Source organism: Ambystoma mexicanum, unplaced genomic scaffold, assembly GCF_040938575.1.
Source record: "Ambystoma mexicanum isolate Mex_15411 unplaced genomic scaffold, UKY_AmexF1_1 Mex_scaf173, whole genome shotgun sequence".
Lineage (NCBI taxonomy): Eukaryota > Metazoa > Chordata > Amphibia > Caudata > Ambystomatidae > Ambystoma > Ambystoma mexicanum.
In genome coordinates this window covers 19797-43541 of record NW_027182406.1, presented here as the reverse complement: position 1 = coordinate 43541, position 23745 = coordinate 19797, and the positions used below count along the sequence as shown (strand labels likewise).

At 51.6% G+C, this 23745-nt stretch overlaps 43 non-coding genes across 43 annotated transcripts; all 43 read left to right on the top strand.

Moving 5' to 3' along the window:
- The first annotated feature begins 395 nt into the window (after positions 1-395).
- On the top strand, positions 396-466 carry TRNAG-GCC (transfer RNA glycine (anticodon GCC)). The gene has a single exon. It is a non-coding gene; the product is annotated as a tRNA-Gly (tRNA).
- Positions 467-816: 350 nt separating this feature from the next.
- TRNAG-CCC (transfer RNA glycine (anticodon CCC)) lies at positions 817-887 on the top strand. Its single transcript has one exon. It is a non-coding gene; the product is annotated as a tRNA-Gly (tRNA).
- Positions 888-1452: 565 nt separating this feature from the next.
- On the top strand, positions 1453-1523 carry TRNAG-GCC (transfer RNA glycine (anticodon GCC)). Its single transcript has one exon. It is a non-coding gene; the product is annotated as a tRNA-Gly (tRNA).
- Positions 1524-1873: 350 nt separating this feature from the next.
- Positions 1874-1944, top strand: TRNAG-CCC (transfer RNA glycine (anticodon CCC)). The gene has a single exon. It is a non-coding gene; the product is annotated as a tRNA-Gly (tRNA).
- A 562-nt stretch (positions 1945-2506) lies between these two features.
- Positions 2507-2577, top strand: TRNAG-GCC (transfer RNA glycine (anticodon GCC)). Its single transcript has one exon. It is a non-coding gene; the product is annotated as a tRNA-Gly (tRNA).
- A 350-nt stretch (positions 2578-2927) lies between these two features.
- On the top strand, positions 2928-2998 carry TRNAG-CCC (transfer RNA glycine (anticodon CCC)). Its single transcript has one exon. It is a non-coding gene; the product is annotated as a tRNA-Gly (tRNA).
- Positions 2999-3563: 565 nt separating this feature from the next.
- TRNAG-GCC (transfer RNA glycine (anticodon GCC)) lies at positions 3564-3634 on the top strand. The gene has a single exon. It is a non-coding gene; the product is annotated as a tRNA-Gly (tRNA).
- Positions 3635-3984: 350 nt separating this feature from the next.
- TRNAG-CCC (transfer RNA glycine (anticodon CCC)) lies at positions 3985-4055 on the top strand. Its single transcript has one exon. It is a non-coding gene; the product is annotated as a tRNA-Gly (tRNA).
- Positions 4056-4617: 562 nt separating this feature from the next.
- TRNAG-GCC (transfer RNA glycine (anticodon GCC)) lies at positions 4618-4688 on the top strand. The gene has a single exon. It is a non-coding gene; the product is annotated as a tRNA-Gly (tRNA).
- Positions 4689-5038: 350 nt separating this feature from the next.
- Positions 5039-5109, top strand: TRNAG-CCC (transfer RNA glycine (anticodon CCC)). Its single transcript has one exon. It is a non-coding gene; the product is annotated as a tRNA-Gly (tRNA).
- Positions 5110-5674: 565 nt separating this feature from the next.
- TRNAG-GCC (transfer RNA glycine (anticodon GCC)) lies at positions 5675-5745 on the top strand. Its single transcript has one exon. It is a non-coding gene; the product is annotated as a tRNA-Gly (tRNA).
- Positions 5746-6095: 350 nt separating this feature from the next.
- Positions 6096-6166, top strand: TRNAG-CCC (transfer RNA glycine (anticodon CCC)). The gene has a single exon. It is a non-coding gene; the product is annotated as a tRNA-Gly (tRNA).
- A 565-nt stretch (positions 6167-6731) lies between these two features.
- TRNAG-GCC (transfer RNA glycine (anticodon GCC)) lies at positions 6732-6802 on the top strand. The gene has a single exon. It is a non-coding gene; the product is annotated as a tRNA-Gly (tRNA).
- Positions 6803-7152: 350 nt separating this feature from the next.
- Positions 7153-7223, top strand: TRNAG-CCC (transfer RNA glycine (anticodon CCC)). The gene has a single exon. It is a non-coding gene; the product is annotated as a tRNA-Gly (tRNA).
- Positions 7224-8206: 983 nt separating this feature from the next.
- TRNAG-CCC (transfer RNA glycine (anticodon CCC)) lies at positions 8207-8277 on the top strand. The gene has a single exon. It is a non-coding gene; the product is annotated as a tRNA-Gly (tRNA).
- A 562-nt stretch (positions 8278-8839) lies between these two features.
- Positions 8840-8910, top strand: TRNAG-GCC (transfer RNA glycine (anticodon GCC)). The gene has a single exon. It is a non-coding gene; the product is annotated as a tRNA-Gly (tRNA).
- A 350-nt stretch (positions 8911-9260) lies between these two features.
- Positions 9261-9331, top strand: TRNAG-CCC (transfer RNA glycine (anticodon CCC)). The gene has a single exon. It is a non-coding gene; the product is annotated as a tRNA-Gly (tRNA).
- Positions 9332-9896: 565 nt separating this feature from the next.
- On the top strand, positions 9897-9967 carry TRNAG-GCC (transfer RNA glycine (anticodon GCC)). The gene has a single exon. It is a non-coding gene; the product is annotated as a tRNA-Gly (tRNA).
- A 350-nt stretch (positions 9968-10317) lies between these two features.
- Positions 10318-10388, top strand: TRNAG-CCC (transfer RNA glycine (anticodon CCC)). The gene has a single exon. It is a non-coding gene; the product is annotated as a tRNA-Gly (tRNA).
- A 562-nt stretch (positions 10389-10950) lies between these two features.
- TRNAG-GCC (transfer RNA glycine (anticodon GCC)) lies at positions 10951-11021 on the top strand. Its single transcript has one exon. It is a non-coding gene; the product is annotated as a tRNA-Gly (tRNA).
- A 350-nt stretch (positions 11022-11371) lies between these two features.
- On the top strand, positions 11372-11442 carry TRNAG-CCC (transfer RNA glycine (anticodon CCC)). Its single transcript has one exon. It is a non-coding gene; the product is annotated as a tRNA-Gly (tRNA).
- A 565-nt stretch (positions 11443-12007) lies between these two features.
- Positions 12008-12078, top strand: TRNAG-GCC (transfer RNA glycine (anticodon GCC)). Its single transcript has one exon. It is a non-coding gene; the product is annotated as a tRNA-Gly (tRNA).
- A 350-nt stretch (positions 12079-12428) lies between these two features.
- Positions 12429-12499, top strand: TRNAG-CCC (transfer RNA glycine (anticodon CCC)). The gene has a single exon. It is a non-coding gene; the product is annotated as a tRNA-Gly (tRNA).
- A 562-nt stretch (positions 12500-13061) lies between these two features.
- Positions 13062-13132, top strand: TRNAG-GCC (transfer RNA glycine (anticodon GCC)). The gene has a single exon. It is a non-coding gene; the product is annotated as a tRNA-Gly (tRNA).
- Positions 13133-13482: 350 nt separating this feature from the next.
- On the top strand, positions 13483-13553 carry TRNAG-CCC (transfer RNA glycine (anticodon CCC)). The gene has a single exon. It is a non-coding gene; the product is annotated as a tRNA-Gly (tRNA).
- A 983-nt stretch (positions 13554-14536) lies between these two features.
- Positions 14537-14607, top strand: TRNAG-CCC (transfer RNA glycine (anticodon CCC)). The gene has a single exon. It is a non-coding gene; the product is annotated as a tRNA-Gly (tRNA).
- Positions 14608-15169: 562 nt separating this feature from the next.
- TRNAG-GCC (transfer RNA glycine (anticodon GCC)) lies at positions 15170-15240 on the top strand. Its single transcript has one exon. It is a non-coding gene; the product is annotated as a tRNA-Gly (tRNA).
- Positions 15241-15590: 350 nt separating this feature from the next.
- On the top strand, positions 15591-15661 carry TRNAG-CCC (transfer RNA glycine (anticodon CCC)). The gene has a single exon. It is a non-coding gene; the product is annotated as a tRNA-Gly (tRNA).
- A 565-nt stretch (positions 15662-16226) lies between these two features.
- Positions 16227-16297, top strand: TRNAG-GCC (transfer RNA glycine (anticodon GCC)). Its single transcript has one exon. It is a non-coding gene; the product is annotated as a tRNA-Gly (tRNA).
- A 350-nt stretch (positions 16298-16647) lies between these two features.
- TRNAG-CCC (transfer RNA glycine (anticodon CCC)) lies at positions 16648-16718 on the top strand. The gene has a single exon. It is a non-coding gene; the product is annotated as a tRNA-Gly (tRNA).
- Positions 16719-17280: 562 nt separating this feature from the next.
- On the top strand, positions 17281-17351 carry TRNAG-GCC (transfer RNA glycine (anticodon GCC)). Its single transcript has one exon. It is a non-coding gene; the product is annotated as a tRNA-Gly (tRNA).
- Positions 17352-17701: 350 nt separating this feature from the next.
- Positions 17702-17772, top strand: TRNAG-CCC (transfer RNA glycine (anticodon CCC)). The gene has a single exon. It is a non-coding gene; the product is annotated as a tRNA-Gly (tRNA).
- A 565-nt stretch (positions 17773-18337) lies between these two features.
- On the top strand, positions 18338-18408 carry TRNAG-GCC (transfer RNA glycine (anticodon GCC)). Its single transcript has one exon. It is a non-coding gene; the product is annotated as a tRNA-Gly (tRNA).
- Positions 18409-18758: 350 nt separating this feature from the next.
- On the top strand, positions 18759-18829 carry TRNAG-CCC (transfer RNA glycine (anticodon CCC)). Its single transcript has one exon. It is a non-coding gene; the product is annotated as a tRNA-Gly (tRNA).
- Positions 18830-19391: 562 nt separating this feature from the next.
- Positions 19392-19462, top strand: TRNAG-GCC (transfer RNA glycine (anticodon GCC)). The gene has a single exon. It is a non-coding gene; the product is annotated as a tRNA-Gly (tRNA).
- Positions 19463-19812: 350 nt separating this feature from the next.
- TRNAG-CCC (transfer RNA glycine (anticodon CCC)) lies at positions 19813-19883 on the top strand. The gene has a single exon. It is a non-coding gene; the product is annotated as a tRNA-Gly (tRNA).
- A 565-nt stretch (positions 19884-20448) lies between these two features.
- Positions 20449-20519, top strand: TRNAG-GCC (transfer RNA glycine (anticodon GCC)). The gene has a single exon. It is a non-coding gene; the product is annotated as a tRNA-Gly (tRNA).
- Positions 20520-20869: 350 nt separating this feature from the next.
- TRNAG-CCC (transfer RNA glycine (anticodon CCC)) lies at positions 20870-20940 on the top strand. Its single transcript has one exon. It is a non-coding gene; the product is annotated as a tRNA-Gly (tRNA).
- A 562-nt stretch (positions 20941-21502) lies between these two features.
- TRNAG-GCC (transfer RNA glycine (anticodon GCC)) lies at positions 21503-21573 on the top strand. The gene has a single exon. It is a non-coding gene; the product is annotated as a tRNA-Gly (tRNA).
- Positions 21574-21923: 350 nt separating this feature from the next.
- Positions 21924-21994, top strand: TRNAG-CCC (transfer RNA glycine (anticodon CCC)). The gene has a single exon. It is a non-coding gene; the product is annotated as a tRNA-Gly (tRNA).
- Positions 21995-22556: 562 nt separating this feature from the next.
- Positions 22557-22627, top strand: TRNAG-GCC (transfer RNA glycine (anticodon GCC)). Its single transcript has one exon. It is a non-coding gene; the product is annotated as a tRNA-Gly (tRNA).
- Positions 22628-22977: 350 nt separating this feature from the next.
- TRNAG-CCC (transfer RNA glycine (anticodon CCC)) lies at positions 22978-23048 on the top strand. Its single transcript has one exon. It is a non-coding gene; the product is annotated as a tRNA-Gly (tRNA).
- Positions 23049-23613: 565 nt separating this feature from the next.
- TRNAG-GCC (transfer RNA glycine (anticodon GCC)) lies at positions 23614-23684 on the top strand. The gene has a single exon. It is a non-coding gene; the product is annotated as a tRNA-Gly (tRNA).
- The last annotated feature ends 61 nt before the right edge of the window (positions 23685-23745 follow it).

Sequence of the window (23745 nt, the reverse complement as noted above, 5' to 3'; positions counted from 1 at the left end):
AACCTATTATGCAAATAATTCCCAGAAGACCCCAGAAGCCCAGATTGAAAGGGTGTCAGCCTCGTGTGGCTGCAAAGATATCCCCTGAGTCCTGCGGTAGAAGTCTGGCTTTCCTGAGGCACGGTGCTCAGGGAACTGCACTCAGAGTAGCGACCCATACAAAGGCCACCCTCATCTACCAGTGTGCTTGCCTCTGTCCACTTTTCCTGTCTATAGAACCTGGCCGTTCGTGGCCGTTCGTGGCCAAGTGAGTGAGAAGGACTGCCAGGGCAGCGCAGCTCCCATTCACCCACCGGAGCTGGCGCCATCCTCATGCCACTGCAGTGCTCTGTTAAATCAGCTGCTCTGGGCTGCAATGGTCCAGAGCACTGTAGCGCCAGTGTGCAGCATGTAAGGCATTGGTGGTTCAGTGGTAGAATTCTCGCCTGCCACGCGGGAGGCCCGGGTTCGATTCCCGGCCAATGCATGAGCGTTTTGCACATGTACCTTTCGTTGACTTTGAAGCATCGTGAAAAGGAAGAGACCGAACAAAAAAACAAGCCTTGATTGCCTTGCTTGCCTTATTTCTGCTACTAGCGATCACTCTGCTGATCCCTTTTAGTAGAAGGGGCCGCTGCGCCTTGACTGGAAGCAGGGCAATCTCAGATTATGCAAAACGCTCATAGAGGCCCAGCCCGAGTAGGTGCCAGTCTCACACGTCTGCAAAGGCCTTCAATGAGGCTTTCAGCAGAAGTCAAGAGTTTACGAGTGACCATTCGCATGGAACTGGCAGGTGTGTTAAATCAAGCGCTCTACCGCAGTAATGCTGCTTGTCAAGCATTGGTAGTTCAGTGGTAGAATTCTCGCTTCCCAAGCGGGAGGCCCGGGTTCGATTCCCGGCCAATGCATGGCACTTTTGTAGACGTGTCTCTTGATATTTTAAAAGGCATGGGAAAAGAAAAATGGAAACGGTAGATAAGATGATTGCATTGCTTGTCTGTTTTCTGCGCAAAGAAAGCAATCTGCTGCCCTCTTTTAGCAGAAGATGGAACTGCAGTTTCAACTTAAGGCGGGAAACCTTCTATTATGCAAATAATTCCCAGAAGACCCCAGAAGCCCAGATTGAAAGGGTGTCAGCCTCGTGTGGCTGCAAAGATATCCCCTGAGTCCTGCGGTAGAAGTCTGGCTTTCCTGAGGCACGGTGCTCAGGGAACTGCACTCAGAGTAGCGACCCATACAAAGGCCACCCTCATCTACCAGTGTGCTTGCCTCTGTCCACTTTTCCTGTCTATAGAACCTGGCCGTTCGTGGCCGTTCGTGGCCAAGTGAGTGAGAAGGACTGCCAGGGCAGCGCAGCTCCCATTCACCCACCGGAGCTGGCGCCATCCTCATGTCACTGCAGTGCTCTGTTAAATCAGCTGCTCTGGGCTGCAATGGTCCAGAGCACTGTAGCGCCAGTGTGCAGCATGTAAGGCATTGGTGGTTCAGTGGTAGAATTCTCGCCTGCCACGCGGGAGGCCCGGGTTCGATTCCCGGCCAATGCATGAGCGTTTTGCACATGTACCTTTCGTTGACTTTGAAGCATCGTGAAAAGGAAGAGACCGAACAAAAAAACAAGCCTTGATTGCCTTGCTTGCCTTATTTCTGCTACTAGCGATCACTCTGCTGATCCCTTTTAGTAGAAGGGGCCGCTGCGCCTTGACTGGAAGCAGGGCAATCTCAGATTATGCAAACAGCTCATAGAGGCCCAGCCCGAGTAGGTGCCAGTCTCACACGTCTGCAAAGGCCTTCAATGAGGCTTTCAGCAGAAGTCAAGAGTTTACGAGTGACCATTCGCATGGAACTGGCAGGTGTGTTAAATCAAGTGCTCTACCGCAGTAATGCTGCTTGTCAGGCATTGGTAGTTCAGTGGTAGAATTCTCGCTTCCCAAGCGGGAGGCCCGGGTTCGATTCCCGGCCAATGCATGGCACTTTTGTAGACGTGTCTCTTGATATTTTAAAAGGCATGGGAAAAGAAAAATGGAAACGGTAGATAAGATGATTGCATTGCTTGTCTGTTTTCTGCGCAAAGAAAGCACTCTGCTGCCCTCTTTTAGCAGAAGATGGAACGGCAGTTTCAACTTAAGGCGGGAAACCTATTATGCAAATAATTCCCAGAAGACCCCAGAAGCCCAGATTGAAAGGGTGTCAGCCTCGTGTGGGTGCAAAGATATCCCCTGAGTCCTGCGGTAGAAGTCTGGCTTTCCTGAGGCACGGTGCTCAGGGAACTGCACTCAGAGTAGCGACCCATACAAAGGCCACCCTCATCTACCAGTGTGCTTGCCTCTGTCCACTTTTCCTGTCTATAGAACCTGGCCGTTCGTGGCCGTTCGTGGCCAAGTGAGTGAGAAGGACTGCCAGGGCAGCGCAGCTCCCATTCACCCACCGGAGCTGGCGCCATCCTCATGTCACTGCAGTGCTCTGTTAAATCAGCTGCTCTGGGCTGCAATGGTCCAGAGCACTGTAGCGCCAGTGTGCAGCATGTAAGGCATTGGTGGTTCAGTGGTAGAATTCTCGCCTGCCACGCGGGAGGCCCGGGTTCGATTCCCGGCCAATGCATGAGCGTTTTGCACATGTACCTTTCGTTGACTTTGAAGCATCGTGAAAAGGAAGAGACCGAACAAAAAAACAAGCCTTGATTGCCTTGCTTGCCTTATTTCTGCTACTAGCGATCACTCTGCTGATCCCTTTTAGTAGAAGGGGCCGCTGCGCCTTGACTGGAAGCAGGGCAATCTCAGATTATGCAAAACGCTCATAGAGGCCCAGCCCGAGTAGGTGCCAGTCTCACACGTCTGCAAAGGCCTTCAATGAGGCTTTCAGCAGAAGTCAAGAGTTTACGAGTGACCATTCGCATGGAACTGGCAGGTGTGTTAAATCAAGCGCTCTACCGCAGTAATGCTGCTTGTCAAGCATTGGTAGTTCAGTGGTAGAATTCTCGCTTCCCAAGCGGGAGGCCTGGGTTCGATTCCCGGCCAATGCATGGCACTTTTGTAGACGTGTCTCTTGATATTTTAAAAGGCATGGGAAAAGAAAAATGGAAACGGTAGATAAGATGATTGCATTGCTTGTCTGTTTTCTGCGCAAAGAAAGCAATCTGCTGCCCTCTTTTAGCAGAAGATGGAACTGCAGTTTCAACTTAAGGCGGGAAACCTTCTATTATGCAAATAATTCCCAGAAGACCCCAGAAGCCCAGATTGAAAGGGTGTCAGCCTCGTGTGGCTGCAAAGATATCCCCTGAGTCCTGCAGTAGAAGTCTGGCTTTCCTGAGGCACGGTGCTCAGGGAACTGCACTCAGAGTAGCGACCCATACAAAGGCCACCCTCATCTACCAGTGTGCTTGCCTCTGTCCACTTTTCCTGTCTATAGAACCTGGCCGTTCGTGGCCGTTCGTGGCCAAGGGAGTGAGAAGGACTGCCAGGGCAGCGCAGCTCCCATTCACCCACCGGAGCTGGCGCCATCCTCATGTCACTGCAGTGCTCTGTTAAATCAGCTGCTCTGGGCTGCAATGGTCCAGAGCACTGTAGCGCCAGTGTGCAGCATGTAAGGCATTGGTGGTTCAGTGGTAGAATTCTCGCCTGCCACGCGGGAGGCCCGGGTTCGATTCCCGGCCAATGCATGAGCGTTTTGCACATGTACCTTTCGTTGACTTTGAAGCATCGTGAAAAGGAAGAGACCGAACAAAAAAACAAGCCTTGATTGCCTTGCTTGCCTTATTTCTGCTACTAGCGATCACTCTGCTGATCCCTTTTAGTAGAAGGGGCCGCTGCGCCTTGACTGGAAGCAGGGCAATCTCAGATTATGCAAACAGCTCATAGAGGCCCAGCCCGAGTAGGTGCCAGTCTCACACGTCTGCAAAGGCCTTCAATGAGGCTTTCAGCAGAAGTCAAGAGTTTACGAGTGACCATTCGCATGGAACTGGCAGGTGTGTTAAATCAAGTGCTCTACCGCAGTAATGCTGCTTGTCAGGCATTGGTAGTTCAGTGGTAGAATTCTCGCTTCCCAAGCGGGAGGCCCGGGTTCGATTCCCGGCCAATGCATGGCACTTTTGTAGACGTGTCTCTTGATATTTTAAAAGGCATGGGAAAAGAAAAATGGAAACGGTAGATAAGATGATTGCATTGCTTGTCTGTTTTCTGCGCAAAGAAAGCACTCTGCTGCCCTCTTTTAGCAGAAGATGGAACGGCAGTTTCAACTTAAGGCGGGAAACCTATTATGCAAATAATTCCCAGAAGACCCCAGAAGCCCAGATTGAAAGGGTGTCAGCCTCGTGTGGCTGCAAAGATATCCCCTGAGTCCTGCGGTAGAAGTCTGGCTTTCCTGAGGCACGGTGCTCAGGGAACTGCACTCAGAGTAGCGACCCATACAAAGGCCACCCTCATCTACCAGTGTGCTTGCCTCTGTCCACTTTTCCTGTCTATAGAACCTGGCCGTTCGTGGCCGTTCGTGGCCAAGTGAGTGAGAAGGACTGCCAGGGCAGCGCAGCTCCCATTCACCCACCGGAGCTGGCGCCATCCTCATGCCACTGCAGTGCTCTGTTAAATCAGCTGCTCTGGGCTGCAATGGTCCAGAGCACTGTAGCGCCAGTGTGCAGCATGTAAGGCATTGGTGGTTCAGTGGTAGAATTCTCGCCTGCCACGCGGGAGGCCCGGGTTCGATTCCCGGCCAATGCATGAGCGTTTTGCACATGTACCTTTCGTTGACTTTGAAGCATCGTGAAAAGGAAGAGACCGAACAAAAAAACAAGCCTTGATTGCCTTGCTTGCCTTATTTCTGCTACTAGCGATCACTCTGCTGATCCCTTTTAGTAGAAGGGGCCGCTGCGCCTTGACTGGAAGCAGGGCAATCTCAGATTATGCAAAACGCTCATAGAGGCCCAGCCCGAGTAGGTGCCAGTCTCACACGTCTGCAAAGGCCTTCAATGAGGCTTTCAGCAGAAGTCAAGAGTTTACGAGTGACCATTCGCATGGAACTGGCAGGTGTGTTAAATCAAGCGCTCTACCGCAGTAATGCTGCTTGTCAAGCATTGGTAGTTCAGTGGTAGAATTCTCGCTTCCCAAGCGGGAGGCCTGGGTTCGATTCCCGGCCAATGCATGGCACTTTTGTAGACGTGTCTCTTGATATTTTAAAAGGCATGGGAAAAGAAAAATGGAAACGGTAGATAAGATGATTGCATTGCTTGTCTGTTTTCTGCGCAAAGAAAGCAATCTGCTGCCCTCTTTTAGCAGAAGATGGAACTGCAGTTTCAACTTAAGGCGGGAAACCTTCTATTATGCAAATAATTCCCAGAAGACCCCAGAAGCCCAGATTGAAAGGGTGTCAGCCTCGTGTGGCTGCAAAGATATCCCCTGAGTCCTGCGGTAGAAGTCTGGCTTTCCTGAGGCACGGTGCTCAGGGAACTGCACTCAGAGTAGCGACCCATACAAAGGCCACCCTCATCTACCAGTGTGCTTGCCTCTGTCCACTTTTCCTGTCTATAGAACCTGGCCGTTCGTGGCCGTTCGTGGCCAAGTGAGTGAGAAGGACTGCCAGGGCAGCGCAGCTCCCATTCACCCACCGGAGCTGGCGCCATCCTCATGCCACTGCAGTGCTCTGTTAAATCAGCTGCTCTGGGCTGCAATGGTCCAGAGCACTGTAGCGCCAGTGTGCAGCATGTAAGGCATTGGTGGTTCAGTGGTAGAATTCTCGCCTGCCACGCGGGAGGCCCGGGTTCGATTCCCGGCCAATGCATGAGCGTTTTGCACATGTACCTTTCGTTGACTTTGAAGCATCGTGAAAAGGAAGAGACCGAACAAAAAAACAAGCCTTGATTGCCTTGCTTGCCTTATTTCTGCTACTAGCGATCACTCTGCTGATCCCTTTTAGTAGAAGGGGCCGCTGCGCCTTGACTGGAAGCAGGGCAATCTCAGATTATGCAAAACGCTCATAGAGGCCCAGCCCGAGTAGGTGCCAGTCTCACACGTCTGCAAAGGCCTTCAATGAGGCTTTCAGCAGAAGTCAAGAGTTTACGAGTGACCATTCGCATGGAACTGGCAGGTGTGTTAAATCAAGCGCTCTACCGCAGTAATGCTGCTTGTCAAGCATTGGTAGTTCAGTGGTAGAATTCTCGCTTCCCAAGCGGGAGGCCCGGGTTCGATTCCCGGCCAATGCATGGCACTTTTGTAGACGTGTCTCTTGATATTTTAAAAGGCATGGGAAAAGAAAAATGGAAACGGTAGATAAGATGATTGCATTGCTTGTCTGTTTTCTGCGCAAAGAAAGCAATCTGCTGCCCTCTTTTAGCAGAAGATGGAACTGCAGTTTCAACTTAAGGCGGGAAACCTTCTATTATGCAAATAATTCCCAGAAGACCCCAGAAGCCCAGATTGAAAGGGTGTCAGCCTCGTGTGGCTGCAAAGATATCCCCTGAGTCCTGCGGTAGAAGTCTGGCTTTCCTGAGGCACGGTGCTCAGGGAACTGCACTCAGAGTAGCGACCCATACAAAGGCCACCCTCATCTACCAGTGTGCTTGCCTCTGTCCACTTTTCCTGTCTATAGAACCTGGCCGTTCGTGGCCGTTCGTGGCCAAGTGAGTGAGAAGGACTGCCAGGGCAGCGCAGCTCCCATTCACCCACCGGAGCTGGCGCCATCCTCATGTCACTGCAGTGCTCTGTTAAATCAGCTGCTCTGGGCTGCAATGGTCCAGAGCACTGTAGCGCCAGTGTGCAGCATGTAAGGCATTGGTGGTTCAGTGGTAGAATTCTCGCCTGCCACGCGGGAGGCCCGGGTTCGATTCCCGGCCAATGCATGAGCGTTTTGCACATGTACCTTTCGTTGACTTTGAAGCATCGTGAAAAGGAAGAGACCGAACAAAAAAACAAGCCTTGATTGCCTTGCTTGCCTTATTTCTGCTACTAGCGAACACTCTGCTGATCCCTTTTAGTAGAAGGGGCCGCTGTGCCTTGACTGGAAGCAGGGCAATCTCAGATTATGCAAACAGCTCATAGAGGCCCAGCCCGAGTAGGTGCCAGTCTCACACGTCTGCAAAGGCCTTCAATGAGGCTTTCAGCAGAAGTCAAGAGTTTACGAGTGACCATTCGCATGGAACTGGCAGGTGTGTTAAATCAAGTGCTCTACCGCAGTAATGCTGCTTGTCAGGCATTGGTAGTTCAGTGGTAGAATTCTCGCTTCCCAAGCGGGAGGCCCGGGTTCGATTCCCGGCCAATGCATGGCACTTTTGTAGACGTGTCTCTTGATATTTTAAAAGGCATGGGAAAAGAAAAATGGAAACGGTAGATAAGATGATTGCATTGCTTGTCTGTTTTCTGCGCAAAGAAAGCACTCTGCTGCCCTCTTTTAGCAGAAGATGGAACGGCAGTTTCAACTTAAGGCGGGAAACCTATTATGCAAATAATTCCCAGAAGACCCCAGAAGCCCAGATTGAAAGGGTGTCAGCCTCGTGTGGCTGCAAAGATATCCCCTGAGTCCTGCGGTAGAAGTCTGGCTTTCCTGAGGCACGGTGCTCAGGGAACTGCACTCAGAGTAGCGACCCATACAAAGGCCACCCTCATCTACCAGTGTGCTTGCCTCTGTCCACTTTTCCTGTCTATAGAACCTGGCCGTTCGTGGCCGTTCGTGGCCAAGGGAGTGAGAAGGACTGCCAGGGCAGCGCAGCTCCCATTCACCCACCGGAGCTGGCGCCATCCTCATGTCACTGCAGTGCTCTGTTAAATCAGCTGCTCTGGGCTGCAATGGTCCAGAGCACTGTAGCGCCAGTGTGCAGCATGTAAGGCATTGGTGGTTCAGTGGTAGAATTCTCGCCTGCCACGCGGGAGGCCCGGGTTCGATTCCCGGTCAATGCATGAGCGTTTTGCACATGTACCTTTCGTTGACTTTGAAGCATCGTGAAAAGGAAGAGACCGAACAAAAAAACAAGCCTTGATTGCCTTGCTTGCCTTATTTCTGCTACTAGCGATCACTCTGCTGATCCCTTTTAGTAGAAGGGGCCGCTGCGCCTTGACTGGAAGCAGGGCAATCTCAGATTATGCAAACAGCTCATAGAGGCCCAGCCCGAGTAGGTGCCAGTCTCACACGTCTGCAAAGGCCTTCAATGAGGCTTTCAGCAGAAGTCAAGAGTTTACGAGTGACCATTCGCATGGAACTGGCAGGTGTGTTAAATCAAGTGCTCTACCGCAGTAATGCTGCTTGTCAGGCATTGGTAGTTCAGTGGTAGAATTTTCGCTTCCCAAGCGGGAGGCCCGGGTTCGATTCCCGGCCAATGCATGGCACTTTTGTAGACGTGTCTCTTGATATTTTAAAAGGCATGGGAAAAGAAAAATGGAAACGGTAGATAAGATGATTGCATTGCTTGTCTGTTTTCTGCGCAAAGAAAGCACTCTGCTGCCCTCTTTTAGCAGAAGATGGAACGGCAGTTTCAACTTAAGGCGGGAAACCTATTATGCAAATAATTCCCAGAAGACCCCAGAAGCCCAGATTGAAAGGGTGTCAGCCTCGTGTGGCTGCAAAGATATCCCCTGAGTCCTGCGGTAGAAGTCTGGCTTTCCTGAGGCACGGTGCTCAGGGAACTGCACTCAGAGTAGCGACCCATACAAAGGCCACCCTCATCTACCAGTGTGCTTGCCTCTGTCCACTTTTCCTGTCTATAGAACCTGGCCGTTCGTGGCCGTTCGTGGCCAAGTGAGTGAGAAGGACTGCCAGGGCAGCGCAGCTCCCATTCACCCACCGGAGCTGGCGCCATCCTCATGCCACTGCAGTGCTCTGTTAAATCAGCTGCTCTGGGCTGCAATGGTCCAGAGCACTGTAGCGCCAGTGTGCAGCATGTAAGGCATTGGTGGTTCAGTGGTAGAATTCTCGCCTGCCACGCGGGAGGCCCGGGTTCGATTCCCGGCCAATGCATGAGCGTTTTGCACATGTACCTTTCGTTGACTTTGAAGCATCGTGAAAAGGAAGAGACCGAACAAAAAAACAAGCCTTGATTGCCTTGCTTGCCTTATTTCTGCTACTAGCGATCACTCTGCTGATCCCTTTTAGTAGAAGGGGCCGCTGCGCCTTGACTGGAAGCAGGGCAATCTCAGATTATGCAAAACGCTCATAGAGGCCCAGCCCGAGTAGGTGCCAGTCTCACACGTCTGCAAAGGCCTTCAATGAGGCTTTCAGCAGAAGTCAAGAGTTTACGAGTGACCATTCGCATGGAACTGGCAGGTGTGTTAAATCAAGCGCTCTACCGCAGTAATGCTGCTTGTCAAGCATTGGTAGTTCAGTGGTAGAATTCTCGCTTCCCAAGCGGGAGGCCCGGGTTCGATTCCCGGCCAATGCATGGCACTTTTGTAGACGTGTCTCTTGATATTTTAAAAGGCATGGGAAAAGAAAAATGGAAACGGTAGATAAGATGATTGCATTGCTTGTCTGTTTTCTGCGCAAAGAAAGCAATCTGCTGCCCTCTTTTAGCAGAAGATGGAACTGCAGTTTCAACTTAAGGCGGGAAACCTTCTATTATGCAAATAATTCCCAGAAGACCCCAGAAGCCCAGATTGAAAGGGTGTCAGCCTCGTGTGGCTGCAAAGATATCCCCTGAGTCCTGCGGTAGAAGTCTGGCTTTCCTGAGGCACGGTGCTCAGGGAACTGCACTCAGAGTAGCGACCCATACAAAGGCCACCCTCATCTACCAGTGTGCTTGCCTCTGTCCACATTTCCTGTCTATAGAACCTGGCCGTTCGTGGCCGTTCGTGGCCAAGTGAGTGAGAAGGACTGCCAGGGCAGCGCAGCTCCCATTCACCCACCGGAGCTGGCGCCATCCTCATGTCACTGCAGTGCTCTGTTAAATCAGCTGCTCTGGGCTGCAATGGTCCAGAGCACTGTAGCGCCAGTGTGCAGCATGTAAGGCATTGGTGGTTCAGTGGTAGAATTCTCGCCTGCCACGCGGGAGGCCCGGGTTCGATTCCCGGCCAATGCATGAGCGTTTTGCACATGTACCTTTCGTTGACTTTGAAGCATCGTGAAAAGGAAGAGACCGAACAAAAAAACAAGCCTTGATTGCCTTGCTTGCCTTATTTCTGCTACTAGCGATCACTCTGCTGATCCCTTTTAGTAGAAGGGGCCGCTGCGCCTTGACTGGAAGCAGGGCAATCTCAGATTATGCAAACAGCTCATAGAGGCCCAGCCCGAGTAGGTGCCAGTCTCACACGTCTGCAAAGGCCTTCAATGAGGCTTTCAGCAGAAGTCAAGAGTTTACGAGTGACCATTCGCATGGAACTGGCAGGTGTGTTAAATCAAGTGCTCTACCGCAGTAATGCTGCTTGTCAGGCATTGGTAGTTCAGTGGTAGAATTCTCGCTTCCCAAGCGGGAGGCCCGGGTTCGATTCCCGGCCAATGCATGGCACTTTTGTAGACGTGTCTCTTGATATTTTAAAAGGCATGGGAAAAGAAAAATGGAAACGGTAGATAAGATGATTGCATTGCTTGTCTGTTTTCTGCGCAAAGAAAGCACTCTGCTGCCCTCTTTTAGCAGAAGATGGAACGGCAGTTTCAACTTAAGGCGGGAAACCTATTATGCAAATAATTCCCAGAAGACCCCAGAAGCCCAGATTGAAAGGGTGTCAGCCTCGTGTGGGTGCAAAGATATCCCCTGAGTCCTGCGGTAGAAGTCTGGCTTTCCTGAGGCACGGTGCTCAGGGAACTGCACTCAGAGTAGCGACCCATACAAAGGCCACCCTCATCTACCAGTGTGCTTGCCTCTGTCCACTTTTCCTGTCTATAGAACCTGGCCGTTCGTGGCCGTTCGTGGCCAAGTGAGTGAGAAGGACTGCCAGGGCAGCGCAGCTCCCATTCACCCACCGGAGCTGGCGCCATCCTCATGTCACTGCAGTGCTCTGTTAAATCAGCTGCTCTGGGCTGCAATGGTCCAGAGCACTGTAGCGCCAGTGTGCAGCATGTAAGGCATTGGTGGTTCAGTGGTAGAATTCTCGCCTGCCACGCGGGAGGCCCGGGTTCGATTCCCGGCCAATGCATGAGCGTTTTGCACATGTACCTTTCGTTGACTTTGAAGCATCGTGAAAAGGAAGAGACCGAACAAAAAAACAAGCCTTGATTGCCTTGCTTGCCTTATTTCTGCTACTAGCGATCACTCTGCTGATCCCTTTTAGTAGAAGGGGCCGCTGCGCCTTGACTGGAAGCAGGGCAATCTCAGATTATGCAAAACGCTCATAGAGGCCCAGCCCGAGTAGGTGCCAGTCTCACACGTCTGCAAAGGCCTTCAATGAGGCTTTCAGCAGAAGTCAAGAGTTTACGAGTGACCATTCGCATGGAACTGGCAGGTGTGTTAAATCAAGCGCTCTACCGCAGTAATGCTGCTTGTCAAGCATTGGTAGTTCAGTGGTAGAATTCTCGCTTCCCAAGCGGGAGGCCTGGGTTCGATTCCCGGCCAATGCATGGCACTTTTGTAGACGTGTCTCTTGATATTTTAAAAGGCATGGGAAAAGAAAAATGGAAACGGTAGATAAGATGATTGCATTGCTTGTCTGTTTTCTGCGCAAAGAAAGCAATCTGCTGCCCTCTTTTAGCAGAAGATGGAACTGCAGTTTCAACTTAAGGCGGGAAACCTTCTATTATGCAAATAATTCCCAGAAGACCCCAGAAGCCCAGATTGAAAGGGTGTCAGCCTCGTGTGGCTGCAAAGATATCCCCTGAGTCCTGCAGTAGAAGTCTGGCTTTCCTGAGGCACGGTGCTCAGGGAACTGCACTCAGAGTAGCGACCCATACAAAGGCCACCCTCATCTACCAGTGTGCTTGCCTCTGTCCACTTTTCCTGTCTATAGAACCTGGCCGTTCGTGGCCGTTCGTGGCCAAGGGAGTGAGAAGGACTGCCAGGGCAGCGCAGCTCCCATTCACCCACCGGAGCTGGCGCCATCCTCATGTCACTGCAGTGCTCTGTTAAATCAGCTGCTCTGGGCTGCAATGGTCCAGAGCACTGTAGCGCCAGTGTGCAGCATGTAAGGCATTGGTGGTTCAGTGGTAGAATTCTCGCCTGCCACGCGGGAGGCCCGGGTTCGATTCCCGGCCAATGCATGAGCGTTTTGCACATGTACCTTTCGTTGACTTTGAAGCATCGTGAAAAGGAAGAGACCGAACAAAAAAACAAGCCTTGATTGCCTTGCTTGCCTTATTTCTGCTACTAGCGATCACTCTGCTGATCCCTTTTAGTAGAAGGGGCCGCTGCGCCTTGACTGGAAGCAGGGCAATCTCAGATTATGCAAACAGCTCATAGAGGCCCAGCCCGAGTAGGTGCCAGTCTCACACGTCTGCAAAGGCCTTCAATGAGGCTTTCAGCAGAAGTCAAGAGTTTACGAGTGACCATTCGCATGGAACTGGCAGGTGTGTTAAATCAAGTGCTCTACCGCAGTAATGCTGCTTGTCAGGCATTGGTAGTTCAGTGGTAGAATTCTCGCTTCCCAAGCGGGAGGCCCGGGTTCGATTCCCGGCCAATGCATGGCACTTTTGTAGACGTGTCTCTTGATATTTTAAAAGGCATGGGAAAAGAAAAATGGAAACGGTAGATAAGATGATTGCATTGCTTGTCTGTTTTCTGCGCAAAGAAAGCACTCTGCTGCCCTCTTTTAGCAGAAGATGGAACGGCAGTTTCAACTTAAGGCGGGAAACCTATTATGCAAATAATTCCCAGAAGACCCCAGAAGCCCAGATTGAAAGGGTGTCAGCCTCGTGTGGCTGCAAAGATATCCCCTGAGTCCTGCGGTAGAAGTCTGGCTTTCCTGAGGCACGGTGCTCAGGGAACTGCACTCAGAGTAGCGACCCATACAAAGGCCACCCTCATCTACCAGTGTGCTTGCCTCTGTCCACTTTTCCTGTCTATAGAACCTGGCCGTTCGTGGCCGTTCGTGGCCAAGTGAGTGAGAAGGACTGCCAGGGCAGCGCAGCTCCCATTCACCCACCGGAGCTGGCGCCATCCTCATGCCACTGCAGTGCTCTGTTAAATCAGCTGCTCTGGGCTGCAATGGTCCAGAGCACTGTAGCGCCAGTGTGCAGCATGTAAGGCATTGGTGGTTCAGTGGTAGAATTCTCGCCTGCCACGCGGGAGGCCCGGGTTCGATTCCCGGCCAATGCATGAGCGTTTTGCACATGTACCTTTCGTTGACTTTGAAGCATCGTGAAAAGGAAGAGACCGAACAAAAAAACAAGCCTTGATTGCCTTGCTTGCCTTATTTCTGCTACTAGCGATCACTCTGCTGATCCCTTTTAGTAGAAGGGGCCGCTGCGCCTTGACTGGAAGCAGGGCAATCTCAGATTATGCAAAACGCTCATAGAGGCCCAGCCCGAGTAGGTGCCAGTCTCACACGTCTGCAAAGGCCTTCAATGAGGCTTTCAGCAGAAGTCAAGAGTTTACGAGTGACCATTCGCATGGAACTGGCAGGTGTGTTAAATCAAGCGCTCTACCGCAGTAATGCTGCTTGTCAAGCATTGGTAGTTCAGTGGTAGAATTCTCGCTTCCCAAGCGGGAGGCCCGGGTTCGATTCCCGGCCAATGCATGGCACTTTTGTAGACGTGTCTCTTGATATTTTAAAAGGCATGGGAAAAGAAAAATGGAAACGGTAGATAAGATGATTGCATTGCTTGTCTGTTTTCTGCGCAAAGAAAGCACTCTGCTGCCCTCTTTTAGCAGAAGATGGAACGGCAGTTTCAACTTAAGGCGGGAAACCTATTATGCAAATAATTCCCAGAAGACCCCAGAAGCCCAGATTGAAAGGGTGTCAGCCTCGTGTGGCTGCAAAGATATCCCCTGAGTCCTGCGGTAGAAGTCTGGCTTTCCTGAGGCACGGTGCTCAGGGAACTGCACTCAGAGTAGCGACCCATACAAAGGCCACCCTCATCTACCAGTGTGCTTGCCTCTGTCCACTTTTCCTGTCTATAGAACCTGGCCGTTCGTGGCCGTTCGTGGCCAAGGGAGTGAGAAGGACTGCCAGGGCAGCGCAGCTCCCATTCACCCACCGGAGCTGGCGCCATCCTCATGTCACTGCAGTGCTCTGTTAAATCAGCTGCTCTGGGCTGCAATGGTCCAGAGCACTGTAGCGCCAGTGTGCAGCATGTAAGGCATTGGTGGTTCAGTGGTAGAATTCTCGCCTGCCACGCGGGAGGCCCGGGTTCGATTCCCGGTCAATGCATGAGCGTTTTGCACATGTACCTTTCGTTGACTTTGAAGCATCGTGAAAAGGAAGAGACCGAACAAAAAAACAAGCCTTGATTGCCTTGCTTGCCTTATTTCTGCTACTAGCGATCACTCTGCTGATCCCTTTTAGTAGAAGGGGCCGCTGCGCCTTGACTGGAAGCAGGGCAATCTCAGATTATGCAAACAGCTCATAGAGGCCCAGCCCGAGTAGGTGCCAGTCTCACACGTCTGCAAAGGCCTTCAATGAGGCTTTCAGCAGAAGTCAAGAGTTTACGAGTGACCATTCGCATGGAACTGGCAGGTGTGTTAAATCAAGTGCTCTACCGCAGTAATGCTGCTTGTCAGGCATTGGTAGTTCAGTGGTAGAATTCTCGCTTCCCAAGCGGGAGGCCCGGGTTCGATTCCCGGCCAATGCATGGCACTTTTGTAGACGTGTCTCTTGATATTTTAAAAGGCATGGGAAAAGAAAAATGGAAACGGTAGATAAGATGATTGCATTGCTTGTCTGTTTTCTGCGCAAAGAAAGCACTCTGCTGCCCTCTTTTAGCAGAAGATGGAACGGCAGTTTCAACTTAAGGCGGGAAACCTATTATGCAAATAATTCCCAGAAGACCCCAGAAGCCCAGATTGAAAGGGTGTCAGCCTCGTGTGGCTGCAAAGATATCCCCTGAGTCCTGCGGTAGAAGTCTGGCTTTCCTGAGGCACGGTGCTCAGGGAACTGCACTCAGAGTAGCGACCCATACAAAGGCCACCCTCATCTACCAGTGTGCTTGCCTCTGTCCACTTTTCCTGTCTATAGAACCTGGCCGTTCGTGGCCGTTCGTGGCCAAGTGAGTGAGAAGGACTGCCAGGGCAGCGCAGCTCCCATTCACCCACCGGAGCTGGCGCCATCCTCATGCCACTGCAGTGCTCTGTTAAATCAGCTGCTCTGGGCTGCAATGGTCCAGAGCACTGTAGCGCCAGTGTGCAGCATGTAAGGCATTGGTGGTTCAGTGGTAGAATTCTCGCCTGCCACGCGGGAGGCCCGGGTTCGATTCCCGGCCAATGCATGAGCGTTTTGCACATGTACCTTTCGTTGACTTTGAAGCATCGTGAAAAGGAAGAGACCGAACAAAAAAACAAGCCTTGATTGCCTTGCTTGCCTTATTTCTGCTACTAGCGATCACTCTGCTGATCCCTTTTAGTAGAAGGGGCCGCTGCGCCTTGACTGGAAGCAGGGCAATCTCAGATTATGCAAAACGCTCATAGAGGCCCAGCCCGAGTAGGTGCCAGTCTCACACGTCTGCAAAGGCCTTCAATGAGGCTTTCAGCAGAAGTCAAGAGTTTACGAGTGACCATTCGCATGGAACTGGCAGGTGTGTTAAATCAAGCGCTCTACCGCAGTAATGCTGCTTGTCAAGCATTGGTAGTTCAGTGGTAGAATTCTCGCTTCCCAAGCGGGAGGCCCGGGTTCGATTCCCGGCCAATGCATGGCACTTTTGTAGAAGTGTCTCTTGATATTTTAAAAGGCATGGGAAAAGAAAAATGGAAACGGTAGATAAGATGATTGCATTGCTTGTCTGTTTTCTGCGCAAAGAAAGCAATCTGCTGCCCTCTTTTAGCAGAAGATGGAACTGCAGTTTCAACTTAAGGCGGGAAACCTTCTATTATGCAAATAATTCCCAGAAGACCCCAGAAGCCCAGATTGAAAGGGTGTCAGCCTCGTGTGGCTGCAAAGATATCCCCTGAGTCCTGCGGTAGAAGTCTGGCTTTCCTGAGGCACGGTGCTCAGGGAACTGCACTCAGAGTAGCGACCCATACAAAGGCCACCCTCATCTACCAGTGTGCTTGCCTCTGTCCACTTTTCCTGTCTATAGAACCTGGCCGTTCGTGGCCGTTCGTGGCCAAGTGAGTGAGAAGGACTGCCAGGGCAGCGCAGCTCCCATTCACCCACCGGAGCTGGCGCCATCCTCATGTCACTGCAGTGCTCTGTTAAATCAGCTGCTCTGGGCTGCAATGGTCCAGAGCACTGTAGCGCCAGTGTGCAGCATGTAAGGCATTGGTGGTTCAGTGGTAGAATTCTCGCCTGCCACGCGGGAGGCCCGGGTTCGATTCCCGGCCAATGCATGAGCGTTTTGCACATGTACCTTTCGTTGACTTTGAAGCATCGTGAAAAGGAAGAGACCGAACAAAAAAACAAGCCTTGATTGCCTTGCTTGCCTTATTTCTGCTACTAGCGATCACTCTGCTGATCCCTTTTAGTAGAAGGGGCCGCTGCGCCTTGACTGGAAGCAGGGCAATCTCAGATTATGCAAACAGCTCATAGAGGCCCAGCCCGAGTAGGTGCCAGTCTCACACGTCTGCAAAGGCCTTCAATGAGGCTTTCAGCAGAAGTCAAGAGTTTACGAGTGACCATTCGCATGGAACTGGCAGGTGTGTTAAATCAAGTGCTCTACCGCAGTAATGCTGCTTGTCAGGCATTGGTAGTTCAGTGGTAGAATTCTCGCTTCCCAAGCGGGAGGCCCGGGTTCGATTCCCGGCCAATGCATGGCACTTTTGTAGACGTGTCTCTTGATATTTTAAAAGGCATGGGAAAAGAAAAATGGAAACGGTAGATAAGATGATTGCATTGCTTGTCTGTTTTCTGCGCAAAGAAAGCACTCTGCTGCCCTCTTTTAGCAGAAGATGGAACGGCAGTTTCAACTTAAGGCGGGAAACCTATTATGCAAATAATTCCCAGAAGACCCCAGAAGCCCAGATTGAAAGGGTGTCAGCCTCGTGTGGGTGCAAAGATATCCCCTGAGTCCTGCGGTAGAAGTCTGGCTTTCCTGAGGCACGGTGCTCAGGGAACTGCACTCAGAGTAGCGACCCATACAAAGGCCACCCTCATCTACCAGTGTGCTTGCCTCTGTCCACTTTTCCTGTCTATAGAACCTGGCCGTTCGTGGCCGTTCGTGGCCAAGTGAGTGAGAAGGACTGCCAGGGCAGCGCAGCTCCCATTCACCCACCGGAGCTGGCGCCATCCTCATGTCACTGCAGTGCTCTGTTAAATCAGCTGCTCTGGGCTGCAATGGTCCAGAGCACTGTAGCGCCAGTGTGCAGCATGTAAGGCATTGGTGGTTCAGTGGTAGAATTCTCGCCTGCCACGCGGGAGGCCCGGGTTCGATTCCCGGCCAATGCATGAGCGTTTTGCACATGTACCTTTCGTTGACTTTGAAGCATCGTGAAAAGGAAGAGACCGAACAAAAAAACAAGCCTTGATTGCCTTGCTTGCCTTATTTCTGCTACTAGCGATCACTCTGCTGATCCCTTTTAGTAGAAGGGGCCGCTGCGCCTTGACTGGAAGCAGGGCAATCTCAGATTATGCAAAACGCTCATAGAGGCCCAGCCCGAGTAGGTGCCAGTCTCACACGTCTGCAAAGGCCTTCAATGAGGCTTTCAGCAGAAGTCAAGAGTTTACGAGTGACCATTCGCATGGAACTGGCAGGTGTGTTAAATCAAGCGCTCTACCGCAGTAATGCTGCTTGTCAAGCATTGGTAGTTCAGTGGTAGAATTCTCGCTTCCCAAGCGGGAGGCCTGGGTTCGATTCCCGGCCAATGCATGGCACTTTTGTAGACGTGTCTCTTGATATTTTAAAAGGCATGGGAAAAGAAAAATGGAAACGGTAGATAAGATGATTGCATTGCTTGTCTGTTTTCTGCGCAAAGAAAGCAATCTGCTGCCCTCTTTTAGCAGAAGATGGAACTGCAGTTTCAACTTAAGGCGGGAAACCTTCTATTATGCAAATAATTCCCAGAAGACCCCAGAAGCCCAGATTGAAAGGGTGTCAGCCTCGTGTGGCTGCAAAGATATCCCCTGAGTCCTGCAGTAGAAGTCTGGCTTTCCTGAGGCACGGTGCTCAGGGAACTGCACTCAGAGTAGCGACCCATACAAAGGCCACCCTCATCTACCAGTGTGCTTGCCTCTGTCCACTTTTCCTGTCTATAGAACCTGGCCGTTCGTGGCCGTTCGTGGCCAAGGGAGTGAGAAGGACTGCCAGGGCAGCGCAGCTCCCATTCACCCACCGGAGCTGGCGCCATCCTCATGTCACTGCAGTGCTCTGTTAAATCAGCTGCTCTGGGCTGCAATGGTCCAGAGCACTGTAGCGCCAGTGTGCAGCATGTAAGGCATTGGTGGTTCAGTGGTAGAATTCTCGCCTGCCACGCGGGAGGCCCGGGTTCGATTCCCGGCCAATGCATGAGCGTTTTGCACATGTACCTTTCGTTGACTTTGAAGCATCGTGAAAAGGAAGAGACCGAACAAAAAAACAAGCCTTGATTGCCTTGCTTGCCTTATTTCTGCTACTAGCGATCACTCTGCTGATCCCTTTTAGTAGAAGGGGCCGCTGCGCCTTGACTGGAAGCAGGGCAATCTCAGATTATGCAAACAGCTCATAGAGGCCCAGCCCGAGTAGGTGCCAGTCTCACACGTCTGCAAAGGCCTTCAATGAGGCTTTCAGCAGAAGTCAAGAGTTTACGAGTGACCATTCGCATGGAACTGGCAGGTGTGTTAAATCAAGTGCTCTACCGCAGTAATGCTGCTTGTCAGGCATTGGTAGTTCAGTGGTAGAATTCTCGCTTCCCAAGCGGGAGGCCCGGGTTCGATTCCCGGCCAATGCATGGCACTTTTGTAGACGTGTCTCTTGATATTTTAAAAGGCATGGGAAAAGAAAAATGGAAACGGTAGATAAGATGATTGCATTGCTTGTCTGTTTTCTGCGCAAAGAAAGCACTCTGCTGCCCTCTTTTAGCAGAAGATGGAACGGCAGTTTCAACTTAAGGCGGGAAACCTATTATGCAAATAATTCCCAGAAGACCCCAGAAGCCCAGATTGAAAGGGTGTCAGCCTCGTGTGGCTGCAAAGATATCCCCTGAGTCCTGCGGTAGAAGTCTGGCTTTCCTGAGGCACGGTGCTCAGGGAACTGCACTCAGAGTAGCGACCCATACAAAGGCCACCCTCATCTACCAGTGTGCTTGCCTCTGTCCACTTTTCCTGTCTATAGAACCTGGCCGTTCGTGGCCGTTCGTGGCCAAGTGAGTGAGAAGGACTGCCAGGGCAGCGCAGCTCCCATTCACCCACCGGAGCTGGCGCCATCCTCATGCCACTGCAGTGCTCTGTTAAATCAGCTGCTCTGGGCTGCAATGGTCCAGAGCACTGTAGCGCCAGTGTGCAGCATGTAAGGCATTGGTGGTTCAGTGGTAGAATTCTCGCCTGCCACGCGGGAGGCCCGGGTTCGATTCCCGGCCAATGCATGAGCGTTTTGCACATGTACCTTTCGTTGACTTTGAAGCATCGTGAAAAGGAAGAGACCGAACAAAAAAACAAGCCTTGATTGCCTTGCTTGCCTTATTTCTGCTACTAGCGATCACTCTGCTGATCCCTTTTAGTAGAAGGGGCCGCTGCGCCTTGACTGGAAGCAGGGCAATCTCAGATTATGCAAAACGCTCATAGAGGCCCAGCCCGAGTAGGTGCCAGTCTCACACGTCTGCAAAGGCCTTCAATGAGGCTTTCAGCAGAAGTCAAGAGTTTACGAGTGACCATTCGCATGGAACTGGCAGGTGTGTTAAATCAAGCGCTCTACCGCAGTAATGCTGCTTGTCAAGCATTGGTAGTTCAGTGGTAGAATTCTCGCTTCCCAAGCGGGAGGCCCGGGTTCGATTCCCGGCCAATGCATGGCACTTTTGTAGACGTGTCTCTTGATATTTTAAAAGGCATGGGAAAAGAAAAATGGAAACGGTAGATAAGATGATTGCATTGCTTGTCTGTTTTCTGCGCAAAGAAAGCAATCTGCTGCCCTCTTTTAGCAGAAGATGGAACTGCAGTTTCAACTTAAGGCGGGAAACCTTCTATTATGCAAATAATTCCCAGAAGACCCCAGAAGCCCAGATTGAAAGGGTGTCAGCCTCGTGTGGCTGCAAAGATATCCCCTGAGTCCTGCGGTAGAAGTCTGGCTTTCCTGAGGCACGGTGCTCAGGGAACTGCACTCAGAGTAGCGACCCATACAAAGGCCACCCTCATCTACCAGTGTGCTTGCCTCTGTCCACTTTTCCTGTCTATAGAACCTGGCCGTTCGTGGCCGTTCGTGGCCAAGTGAGTGAGAAGGACTGCCAGGGCAGCGCAGCTCCCATTCACCCACCGGAGCTGGCGCCATCCTCATGTCACTGCAGTGCTCTGTTAAATCAGCTGCTCTGGGCTGCAATGGTCCAGAGCACTGTAGCGCCAGTGTGCAGCATGTAAGGCATTGGTGGTTCAGTGGTAGAATTCTCGCCTGCCACGCGGGAGGCCCGGGTTCGATTCCCGGCCAATGCATGAGCGTTTTGCACATGTACCTTTCGTTGACTTTGAAGCATCGTGAAAAGGAAGAGACCGAACAAAAAAACAAGCCTTGATTGCCTTGCTTGCCTTATTTCTGCTACTAGCGATCACTCTGCTGATCCCTTTTAGTAGAAGGGGCCGCTGCGCCTTGACTGGAAGCAGGGCAATCTCAGATTATGCAAACAGCTCATAGAGGCCCAGCCCGAGTAGGTGCCAGTCTCACACGTCTGCAAAGGCCTTCAATGAGGCTTTCAGCAGAAGTCAAGAGTTTACGAGTGACCATTCGCATGGAACTGGCAGGTGTGTTAAATCAAGCGCTCTACCGCAGTAATGCTGCTTGTCAGGCATTGGTAGTTCAGTGGTAGAATTCTCGCTTCCCAAGCGGGAGGCCCGGGTTCGATTCCCGGCCAATGCATGGCACTTTTGTAGACGTGTCTCTTGATATTTTAAAAGGCATGGGAAAAGAAAAATGGAAACGGTAGATAAGATGATTGCATTGCTTGTCTGTTTTCTGCGCAAAGAAAGCACTCTGCTGCCCTCTTTTAGCAGAAGATGGAACGGCAGTTTCAACTTAAGGCGGGAAACCTATTATGCAAATAATTCCCAGAAGACCCCAGAAGCCCAGATTGAAAGGGTGTCAGCCTCGTGTGGCTGCAAAGATATCCCCTGAGTCCTGCGGTAGAAGTCTGGCTTTCCTGAGGCACGGTGCTCAGGGAACTGCACTCAGAGTAGCGACCCATACAAAGGCCACCCTCATCTACCAGTGTGCTTGCCTCTGTCCACTTTTCCTGTCTATAGAACCTGGCCGTTCGTGGCCGTTCGTGGCCAAGTGAGTGAGAAGGACTGCCAGGGCAGCGCAGCTCCCATTCACCCACCGGAGCTGGCGCCATCCTCATGTCACTGCAGTGCTCTGTTAAATCAGCTGCTCTGGGCTGCAATGGTCCAGAGCACTGTAGCGCCAGTGTGCAGCATGTAAGGCATTGGTGGTTCAGTGGTAGAATTCTCGCCTGCCACGCGGGAGGCCCGGGTTCGATTCCCGGCCAATGCATGAGCGTTTTGCACATGTACCTTTCGTTGACTTTGAAGCATCGTGAAAAGGAAGAGACAGAACAAAAAAACAAGCCTTGATTGCCTTGCTTGCCTTATTTCTGCTACTAGCGATCACTCTGCTGATCCCTTTTAGTAGAAGGGGCCGCTGCGCCTTGACTGGAAGCAGGGCAATCTCAGATTATGCAAACAGCTCATAGAGGCCCAGCCCGAGTAGGTGCCAGTCTCACACGTCTGCAAAGGCCTTCAATGAGGCTTTCAGCAGAAGTCAAGAGTTTACGAGTGACCATTCGCATGGAACTGGCAGGTGTGTTAAATCAAGTGCTCTACCGCAGTAATGCTGCTTGTCAGGCATTGGTAGTTCAGTGGTAGAATTCTCGCTTCCCAAGCGGGAGGCCCGGGTTCGATTCCCGGCCAATGCATGGCACTTTTGTAGACGTGTCTCTTGATATTTTAAAAGGCATGGGAAAAGAAAAATGGAAACGGTAGATAAGATGATTGCATTGCTTGTCTGTTTTCTGCGCAAAGAAAGCACTCTGCTGCCCTCTTTTAGCAGAAGATGGAACGGCAGTTTCAACTTAAGGCGGGAAACCTATTATGCAAATAATTCCCAGAAGACCCCAGAAGCCCAGATTGAAAGGGTGTCAGCCTCGTGTGGCTGCAAAGATATCCCCTGAGTCCTGCGGTAGAAGTCTGGCTTTCCTGAGGCACGGTGCTCAGGGAACTGCACTCAGAGTAGCGACCCATACAAAGGCCACCCTCATCTACCAGTGTGCTTGCCTCTGTCCACTTTTCCTGTCTATAGAACCTGGCCGTTCGTGGCCGTTCGTGGCCAAGTGAGTGAGAAGGACTGCCAGGGCAGCGCAGCTCCCATTCACCCACCGGAGCTGGCGCCATCCTCATGTCACTGCAGTGCTCTGTTAAATCAGCTGCTCTGGGCTGCAATGGTCCAGAGCACTGTAGCGCCAGTGTGCAGCATGTAAGGCATTGGTGGTTCAGTGGTAGAATTCTCGCCTGCCACGCGGGAGGCCCGGGTTCGATTCCCGGCCAATGCATGAGCGTTTTGCACATGTACCTTTCGTTGACTTTGAAGCATCGTGAAAAGGAAGAGACCGAACAAAAAAACAAGCCTTGATTGCCTTGCTTGCCTTATTTCTGCTACTAGCGATCACTCTGCTGATCCCTTTTAGTAGAAGGGGCCGCTGCGCCTTGACTGGAAGCAGGGCAATCTCAGATTATGCAAAACGCTCATAGAGGCCCAGCCCGAGTAGGTGCCAGTCTCACACGTCTGCAAAGGCCTTCAATGAGGCTTTCAGCAGAAGTCAAGAGTTTACGAGTGACCATTCGCATGGAACTGGCAGGTGTGTTAAATCAAGCGCTCTACCGCAGTAATGCTGCTTGTCAAGCATTGGTAGTTCAGTGGTAGAATTCTCGCTTCCCAAGCGGGAGGCCTGGGTTCGATTCCCGGCCAATGCATGGCACTTTTGTAGACGTGTCTCTTGATATTTTAAAAGGCATGGGAAAAGAAAAATGGAAACGGTAGATAAGATGATTGCATTGCTTGTCTGTTTTCTGCGCAAAGAAAGCAATCTGCTGCCCTCTTTTAGCAGAAGATGGAACTGCAGTTTCAACTTAAGGCGGGAAACCTTCTATTATGCAAATAATTCCCAGAAGACCCCAGAAGCCCAGATTGAAAGGGTGTCAGCCTCGTGTGGCTGCAAAGATATCCCCTGAGTCCTGCAGTAGAAGTCTGGCTTTCCTGAGGCACGGTGCTCAGGGAACTGCACTCAGAGTAGCGACCCATACAAAGGCCACCCTCATCTACCAGTGTGCTTGCCTCTGTCCACTTTTCCTGTCTATAGAACCTGGCCGTTCGTGGCCGTTCGTGGCCAAGGGAGTGAGAAGGACTGCCAGGGCAGCGCAGCTCCCATTCACCCACCGGAGCTGGCGCCATCCTCATGTCACTGCAGTGCTCTGTTAAATCAGCTGCTCTGGGCTGCAATGGTCCAGAGCACTGTAGCGCCAGTGTGCAGCATGTAAGGCATTGGTGGTTCAGTGGTAGAATTCTCGCCTGCCACGCGGGAGGCCCGGGTTCGATTCCCGGCCAATGCATGAGCGTTTTGCACATGTACCTTTCGTTGACTTTGAAGCATCGTGAAAAGGAAGAGACCGA